A 9,677-nucleotide genomic window follows, 5' to 3' on the forward strand; every position below is an offset into this window, starting at 1 on the left:
ATATGTGTGTCCAGTATCACAGCATTTAAGTTTGAGTAGTCCAGACTTTTAACGGACATTCAAAGTGGAATATATGTTGTGGGAGGAGGATTACAGCTGTACTGCAAGCCCTCATGGTTTATGAGGTCAACATAATGGATCAATTAATTTACAGCCTTTTTTTCCCCCTAGAGTAGAAGCTATTAATATTCTACATATATTTACTCCTGCAGATTGTGGTTTAATCAATACAGTACTTCAGGCAACATGAAGCACTGTAGGAAATGTAAAGACTCTCAGAGCCAGAGTTTAGGTTTACAGAGTGGGGCTTAGCCTCTCATCACCTTGCAGAGGTACTTCAAAGCTTACAGAAAAGCCCACTGGGAGAGAGAAGGAAATGTGAAGACAATCTACACTTGGAAAGCTAAACATGTACACTAGCACTGAGGAAAGGGGAGAGGTTTTAAGAATCACCTTGAATCAGCCCAAATCCCAGAAATTATGCAGTTACAGCAGGAAGCTCCCAAGGCAGAGCGAGGTGCAGCAGCAATCACAGCCACCTGAGGAGAGAGAGGAGCCCCAGCCCTGGGTGACCACATATGCTTATCAAAGCTGACAAGGTGGCTGGGCACTGTCCCAGGATGGCAAATTTCTTCTGGGCTGAGACAAGCTCAGAGACTACTCTCAGACTAAGCCCAGCCAGCCTGCCCTGGGCTTTGGAGAAGACCTGCACAGGAAAAAAGAACTTTGGCTCCTGCTATTCAGACCTCTTGAGTGAAAAAAAAAACCCAACAAGTTGCTGATGAGGAGTCTTAGGTTTCAGAGTCACTGATAAACCCTGTAAATTCCAGAAAAACCATGGCTGCACTTGACTCCAGCTCTTCAGTTGCTGACACCCAGAACAAACACCACTGCTCAGGACATGGCCTTTTTCTCCTGAGTGCTTTAGACAGCCCTGCCAGCAATCACAGGTCCTCTCTACAGAGCCTCAACTACAAAAGGAGAAGACATTTCAGATTAAAAGAGATGAGACCATTCTCACCCACACCAATTTCACTCTCTGCTCTTATATCAATAAGGAAGTCTGTCCAATTTGCAGCTGCCTATGCCAGGGCATTATTAAGCCAAAAGATAAGATGCTTTGCTTCTTTCATACCCATGCTAACCCTGCTCCCCAAGCAGCTTTTGCAGAAAAGCTATTAAAAATGGAGAGAGACAGTTCAAAGGGAGGTCTCAGCCCTGAAAGATAGCATATCCCTCCTCTTTCCCCCCCACCACTTCTCTCCTTCCCCTTGTGCTTCTCAAGGCTCCTTACGGCGGTGCTCAGCACAAACAGAACTAGATTTTAGACTGGGCTGCCATCTGCATGCTGAAATGTTCCCTGCTTTTACAGAGCCTTTAAAACAGGCCTTTTTCCATGACCACACAGCAGAGAGGCTACAGCTGTAACTGTCAGCCGTATTGACATTATCCCTGCTCTTACATGCACTCACAGCTCTGCAATATTAACAAAATAACAATGTTTGCACTATTCATGGCAAATCTGGTCCAAATACACTCCTGCACATTAATGAAACTGGCTCTGTGAGAATTCAGTTCTGCATGTGATGTGCTTAGAAATACATTCCTTGAGCTCATCCACAGCCCCACGCTTTCCTAACTAATACATAATGCTCAAAGAAGACAGAATTAACAGGAAAAATGACCTACCAGCTGTCAGGCTCCTTATAAAACACTCGTCTACAGTTTTCCACTTAGAAAACAGTCCCAGAGAAGCCAGACATGGCACTTTGCTGTCAGCAGAGGCAAGTTGCTTTCACTGAACTCAGCAGCATCGCTGTTCCTTAAAGTGATAAGCAGATTCTTGATGGGGATTTCTTTTTCCCCTTACATAACCAGAGACTGGACTTTACACATATATATTGCCAGATTTGTCTGAGTGAAAATAAGAATATACTTAAGTAAGCAATGAGACAACATCCCCCCAGAATTGGAGAACCATGAGAAACTGCTTATAGAATGCTACTTTGACACATTTTATGGAAATCGTGAAAACAATGGGGTTTTGTTCTGATGCAGCCAAAATAAGAGTAAAATACATATTTTATGTGCCCTGAAATTTCTCTCCTTGTTAATTAACTATTACATAAAACAAAGAAAAGAGGGGTGGAAGAAACAATCCGTGGTGCTTTTGGGGTGGAAAGGATTAGCCAAACTCCCTACAGAACTTTCTGACATGCAGTCTCTCTCTCTCACACCAGTTTTGTTACTGAATATAACACATCCCTCAGTTCTCCACCAATTCCAAGAGGGTTTACCTGGATCTAGTACCAGAGGCCAGAGGAAACCCTCACCATCAAAGCTAGCAAAAAGATTTTCCTTATTCTCAGCAAGGGCAAGATATTTTCTCTGTTTTCTTTTTAAGGCTGTTTAAAGAAAGATTTATTTTTAGTTGGACATCCTGAAAAGCAAATTGCCTCTTAAAGTGCCTCTTTATTTTGTGATACACTTTAAATGTTCACTTTCCCTTCCAGCACTAAAAGAGCTCCTGATAAATAGCTCAGACTCTCATTGTTTGAGGAAGGCTTAGAAATGAAGAGCAGACACAGTTTCCCATACAGCTCTTTAAGGCTTTTTAACATTGTCCACAATTTAGCATCCCTTGATATTTTGAGCTTGAGCCTCGGTTTGAGGAGCAGGAATGTTTCAGAGAGCAGGAAAAGTCCATACACTATAAATGCTTTATTTGTACTTCTCACAGCGAGTACAACTTCTCAGCCTTTTCCCTCAGACACACAGGTCAAGGCCACATGCTCCTTGGAACTTTTCCTCCACCTCTGGTCCCACAAGGGCATCATAACCCAGGTCAGAGAAAGCTTTGAACAGCCTCCCCCTTCCAATGCCACACTGTTCCCCATAGCTTTAAGTGATTACTGTAACACGTATTCATCTCTCCCCAGAAAATAGCTGAGAACACTCATGGAAAAAAATCACTCTGCCTATGCAAACCAACCAAACCCCCTCACAGGAACATCCCATGCAGACAGCAGGCAGAGCATCCCAAGGGGTACGAGCCTCACATGCTGTCCCCATTCCCTTCTTGCTCTCTGGCAGCCTATCTGCATCTCTGCTGGGCTCCTCACACACACACTGCCCCCAGAGCTGCCTGAGACCTCCAGACAAACCCACTCCTAAACCCTGCATGGCTCAAGCTTATCCCACAGTGGCACAGCACAACACCCACGAGGTCCTGAGACCAGCAAGCGTGCTCCTACCTGCCTCCACTTCCACACTCCTCTGCAGCCCCATCCAGGCCTAAGGCTGCCAAATCCAGCTTCTTCCAAGGCCCAAGCTTCCAGCATCCATCAAACCAGGAATCTTCCTCCTCCTTCTCCAACACTACCAATTCCTGCCTGATCAGAAGTGATCTGTGCCACAAGAACAGCCCTTCTGCTGAGCTCACCTTCACCACACTGGCCTATGAAGCCCTCCTGACCCTTTCAGGCTCTTTTTTGGTCTGACTTCTGTTTGGAGAGTGGTCAGTCCCATTCCTGCTGGTATCCAACAGCTTCAGCTACTGCACTGCTTCAAAGTGCAGTCACCAGACCAGCAGCTCTGAAAATTAAAAGGCTTTCCATTGCTCTGTGAGATACAGAGCAGTTCAGAGAGCATGGGCTGATGCCATTCGTGCACTGAGGCTCCAGCAGTTGTGGGGCATCCACTCAAATTGACTCATACTGGCTAAGTGCATTAATGTGGCACACCTGGCCTCCCTCCCTCCCTTTTCGCTCCCCTTCCCATTTAAGTGCTAAAGCATCAATCACCACACAAGCTGAATAGAAAGCTCCAATGAGCTTCCAGGTACTGTGAAACGCAAAAGGTGCTCTGCAGAGAACTCTTAAGCCTTACAAACGGAACATTCAAAGATTTATTTCTCTCTCCTGTGCTCACCTGCAGGCCAAGTAGGTGGGCGGGTATAAAGAAGTCTCGCTGTCGGCTAACAACCCTGAACCTTCCCAGCTGACCACCCCTCCCAAACACCCAGGAGCAAGGAAGAAGTGCATGCACACCCACAGGAGATGTGCTTTCCAGCCTTGGTCACCAGCTAGACAGCTTTAGTTCAGGAGAGGAAGGTCTCCCCTCCAGACTCGATCTGGAGCACGCTGGAGGTGCAAGCTGCTGCCTAGCAACACCGGCACTCTGCAGGGAGGTCGGCCCAAGCCCCGTCCTCCCGCTGCAAGAGGTCTCCTGCGCCCGGAGAAACATCCTCAGAAGGATGCGATCCTCAGTTATTCCTCAGAAAGCCACCCTGCACATGGCCAGTTACATCTCCTGGTGCATCACGGGCTCGCCTGTGCCTCGGTGAGCTGCCCCAACTCTCACTTCTCATGCTGCTACACATGCATTACACCCCGCTGGCTCAGGGAGCCCAAAATCCCAAACCCCTGCGTGCCCCACTGTCTCCTGTGCAGTCACCCTACTGCAAAGCAAGCGCTTGTCTCGCTCTCAGCTTCCTCCCCGGACTTACCTCCTGGCCCGGCTCTGGCACCGCAAACCCGCCCCGACACCGCGTCCCCATCGGGGCTGGCCCGCTCCTGCCTCCGGAGGGAACTACCCAGAGCAGGGCAGGCATTCACCTGCTCGTACGGACACCACGGAAAGGCACGCAGCTGCAGAGGTTTAACCCTGATGAGAATCCCCTTTTCGGCACGTTTAGGGAGAATGAGAGCCCGTCTCGGCCGTCAGTGCAGCAGCCACACTCCCACAGCACCTGTGCGCCGTGGAACTGCCCTCCCCCGCAGCACCTCACCTCGCCTGCCCCCACCACTAACAATCCCCTGAAAAACCTCAAATCTACCTGCACTCTGGTAGTAAGATTGTAACATCCACAAACCTTACACAAACGCTGAAAATTTGTTGTTGTTTTTTAAATAATCAGGGTAAAAACTCCGAGTATATCAGAGACTGTAAACACTGCCGAGGAGCACCACGAAGTGCTGGCTCCTGCCACAATGGGTTTTCCCTCACGGTACAAACCCAAGTTAGAGCGTTAACCCAACAGGCATAGAAACTGCCAAAAGTACACAAACCTTACTATAACTCTGAGAAAACGCAGCTTACAGCACTTTCCACCAGAAACTTTTGATTCTTTGAATTCTAGCAGAGACAGCAGTCCAGGGACGGGCTCTCTGAAAACAGCAGCTGAATCCAAGGCATTTCAGAAATGTTCGGTGCCCTTCAGCAGATTTCCACCAGAGTCCAAAGGAGAGCAGAGCAGCTTTATTGCCACGGAACTTTCAGAGGCAGAGGTCTGAAGTCCCATTCTTTAACTCAGAGCAGCCAAGCCTCCAAAGCACCGGCACCACTTCTTCAACAGACTCCGCCGCGCTGCATCATCCCAAAAGGCAACTGCTGTAGCGTTTTTATTTTAAATCCCGGCAGTGACAATTTTCCCGGGAAGCCCCACACGTGCTCGCGAGGCTGAAAGACCCTCGGTACCAACCGAGACCTCCCGGTTCGTGACAGAAAACATTCGCGGTGCCTCCCACAGCAGCGCGGCTCGGTCCGGGGAGCGGCGGAGCGGCCGCGCCGCTACGGATGGATCCGGCTCCGAGACAGCGGCACCGGGACGGAGACCGGAGCTGCGGCGGTCCCTGCCCGGGGCCCTCGGGAGCGCCGCGGCACCAGCGGGACCCCGGGGTCCTTCTGCCCGCCCCGGAGCTCCGGGAGAGATGAGGCAGCAGCCGCAGCTCCGTCCCGTCCCGCGCGCGGCGGCGCGAGGAGGGGAGAACTTTTCCTTTTCTGAGGGAATTTTTGTTTTGTCTTTTTTAATAAAAAAAAGAGAGAACTGCCGCGAGAGACGCGCCGCGCGCAGGACTCACCTCCACAGCAGCTCCCCTCTACGGCTCCATGCCGGAGGGCTGCGGGGGGCCCCCGGAGCGGTGGCCGGCGGTCCGTGTCCGTGTCCGTGTCCGTGTCCGTGGGCCGGGACGCGGGCCCCGCGCGCCAGGTGCGCCCGCCCGCCCCGCGCCGCGCGAGCGGCAGCGCCCCCTGGCGGCCGCGCCTCGGCCCTGCAGCCCCGGGCCGGCCCCGCCGCGGCACCGGGAGCGGAACCGGCACCGGCACCGGCACCGCCCGCGGAGGGCAAAGCAGCCCCCAGAGCCCCGCCGGGCACCCACGGGGAACGCACCGGCTCGGGTCTCTGCGGAAGACGGGGCCAAGAGAGGGATGGATGGAGCGGCAGCCAAAGGCGGCGGAGGGGTCGGTGCTTTACCGGGGGATCTGGCGCGGCACGGATCGGAACGGGCGGCACCGAACAGCTCCCGCCGGGGGTACTGCACGGTGGCAGCGCACACCAGAGCGAGGGCTGCGGCTCCCCGAGGATCGCAGGGGAGCGCTGACCTTGGAGCATCCCCGGGGGCTATTCCGCCTCTGCCCGGGCAGCGCTGCCCCGGCCTCGGGCTGCCCGCACAGCTCACAGAGGGTCACCGCGGTCAGCGGGACAGCTCGCCCCGGGGTTACCGCATCTGCGCTTTCAAACCCGCTTCGCATTTTCACACCATCATTAGCATCAATTTCATCAGACTGCCTTGAACTGGACCAGGCTAAGTTTCTCCTCCTTAACTCTGCTTCTGTCATGCTTTCCACAGAGTGGTAGTGTTATTTTTAGTTTCCCTGTGCTGCTTTTTATTCACTTTTAAATATCTTGGAATAGCTCCATGTAGACTATAATCTACTGCATTTTTCTCAGATTCACAGGAAGACACAATTTTGTCAGGCAACTGAGATACAGGCAGAAAAATCATGGGACAGATTTCTGTAAGTGACACTTTAGGACTTTCCAGTGCCACTGCTTGGCCTGAGTAGTGTTGTGTCACGGGGCATGCGATGTGCACAGGACCATTGAGAAGCTGTCAACACTGCTGAGCAACTCAGCAGTGAGAAGCCTAAATCCTAAACACCAGTCAGCCACAGAAAAGTGTCTTCCTTAGGAGACCCTCACCAGTGGAATCAGCATGCCCTCAGCACCCTGCCCTCAAGCAGAGCAGATGAGAAAAGTCAGCTCCTGCTCAATTGCACACTGCTCACCTAAGCTATGCAGCAGCATCTTTGCAACTATTAATGTCAAAGTCAAGAAAGCGCTCGGCTCTGCTTTTGGGTCTTCATCACATATGCAGAGCTGACAATTAGAAACATTGTCTCATTACCTACAAAGCAAATCTGAACTACATACCACACAAGGATAACAAAATTAGCAGTGTTTTTAGGCATTTCTCTGAGTATAACCGTCCTTTAAAGCCTCTGTAGGCTCAAGGAGACAACATTCAGCCACGCTGACCTGCAAGGCCAGGAACAACCAAACGTGGTGACTTGTCCCAGGCCCAGCTGTGGGGAGGACTCAGGCACACTCAGTGTATTCTTACATTATCGTAGAGCAGGAATGTGACAAAGATCAATAAACATTTTACTGCCCGTTGAATTCTTTTAACTAATTTGAAAGAGACAAAATGTTGCCAGGAGACCTTGCTTCTCCAGGTGACACTGACTTCACCAAGACACTGATACCTTCACTGCAATTCATAACCTCTGACACTTCAGCTACTCTTTCACTTCTCCTGGCATGATTACAGTGTAAGAGTGCTATTTCTCTGATTATATATCAAGTCATTTACTAAAGTCACTTTTTAGTTTAATTAAAAAATTTAAAGCTTAGAAATAAAACATCCCATGAACTTTGAAACATACAGTTAGGTAAAGCTGTATTTATCAATATTTTGGAATTATACTTGAACATTAAATGCACTAGACATTCTTCAGCATTTTATACCAAGTCAAAGAACAATTATTATGGTCACTGTATGAATATTATTCATTAAAAAATAGGGGAACATATCACTGACTGATAATTTATTTCTGAAAGTAACTTTGTTTCCTTTATTCTGATGTTTTATCAGCCTATTGTGGAAAATAATAGGAAGGCAAAGAGGAATGTGGTATTCATGGAGTTTAATACAGAGCAGAAGAGATCAGCCTTCAGAGGAACTGTAGGAGCAGCCTGCCATGCACCAAACCTTACACTTGTTTCTGATGTACCACTAAAGAAGTAAAGAGACCTGCTTTGGCCTTTGTTTCTGACCTCTTTTGGTGTTGTTTTATCATGTCTGGTAAAGCAGGACAGGGACCCCAGCTGGGACCTCCCAAGTGCACTGTGTTGTAGACACACCGAAAGAAGAGAGAGTTGACCTTGATAAAAATGGGGGAGAGAATTATTCTTACTGTCATATCTGTCCATACTAGAAAGGGATGACCAAAAAGACCAGTGAACTTGAGCAATGCCAAACAGTAAATCTGTGAAGAGCCAGGAACCAAATGTATAATTTCAAATTTAATTCTCCAGTCCTTGATTTCCTAAATGTCTCTGTTTTTTCTGCCAACCAAATTATTTCTAGGGCTTTAATTCACTATCAGAGAATTCAGGGAAAAGGATTGTTTTCCACTGACTTCAGTTAGCTTTGAAAGAGTCAGGTAGACTTTCTCAATCAATTTTAATCAATCTATGCGTGGGCTCACCCACATCCATTACAATTAGATTGTAGCCAAACATCCTCATCAGACAGCCACCAGCTGAGGCTGCTTTCCCAGCTGCTCTTTTTTCACCTCCCAAGGACTGATGGATCTGCTGCTTTATTGTGTTGAACTCTGTTCCTCTTCAGTCAAATAAGAAAGGTTTGGTTTGATTTTACACAGCAGAAATTAAGGAGCTTCCACATGAGCAGCTTGCTGGGGTAAGGTGAGCAGCCTCCAGCAGGAAGAAGAACGTTTAGGGGATGTGAGTTGCCCTTATGAACCCTACAACTAACACAGCTACTTCCAGAAGGAGCCATCCTCTATGCTATGGTCAGGAGAGCCCCAGCCTTGCCATGAACCTCTGCTCCTGGGTCTACATAATTCTCACACATTTCTTGCCTGAATGGGAAGACAACAGGATGAGAGGATTTACAGCTGTGTAGAGTCACATTTATTGACTTTATGTCTAGTCTTTATGCTGCTATATAGCAGCACAGATTCAGGTCTGGTCTTTGGGAAATATGGCCACACATGAAAACTGTGCATGTGTGTGTGTGTGTGTGTGTGTGTGTGCTCCTGCTCACACGACACCCTGTGATGACCACCAGAAGCAACAAGGAATAAGGCTGAAAGCCAAGTACATCTGTGGAAACACCATCAACTCCTCCCAGCCATTAATTTCAGCAGTGATGCAAAGCTGATAGACAATCCCATTGCAGGTGGGAACAAGCATCCAGCCTGCCTCAGCCCAGGTGAAAGCTGCAGGGCTCCAGGACATCACCCAGGCTGCCTCCACCACCTCCAGCCCCTCTGTGTCCTGCTGCCCGGGGCTCTGTGCTCTGCCAGCAGCACCCACACCCTGGAGCAGGGGGAGGTGGGAGCACTGAGCCACGAGGAGGGGAGATGCTGATGCTGCAGCAGCAGAGCACGGAAGGGAGCTCAGCACAGAGGGACTTGGCAGGGCTGTGTTTACGTGGGACAAAAGCCAAAGCAAAGAGTGTCTGTTGTGAAGGGAATGAGGAGGACATCAACAGCTGGATAATGCTGGATGAAGGATTAGCTACAGGAAGGAATAAACTGACAGGGAAAGAATCCTGCCTGGCTGGTGGCAGCCATCATTCTGATCACCA

At 49.5% G+C, this 9,677-nt stretch overlaps 1 protein-coding gene across 5 annotated transcripts in view; it reads right to left on the minus strand.

The window, feature by feature from the left end:
* IL1RAPL2 (interleukin 1 receptor accessory protein like 2) overlaps positions 1–6,019 on the minus strand; it is a 340,252-nt gene extending 334,233 nt beyond the window's left edge. Inside the window, exon 1 of one of the 5 annotated variants that reach the window (XM_030272569.4) lies at positions 5,862–6,019. The gene's annotated coding sequence lies outside the window, so the exon portion shown is untranslated. Of the gene's footprint in view, positions 1–3,254; positions 3,664–4,507; positions 4,759–5,069; positions 5,712–5,861 lie in introns of those variants that run through there. The other 4 variants (XM_072929109.1, XM_030272570.4, XM_030272571.4 and 1 more) reach the window with 4 other exon arrangements.
* Positions 6,020–9,677: the final 3,658 nt, after the last annotated feature.

This window comes from Taeniopygia guttata, chromosome 4A (genome assembly GCF_048771995.1).
Source record: "Taeniopygia guttata chromosome 4A, bTaeGut7.mat, whole genome shotgun sequence".
NCBI classification, from domain to species: domain Eukaryota; kingdom Metazoa; phylum Chordata; class Aves; order Passeriformes; family Estrildidae; genus Taeniopygia; species Taeniopygia guttata.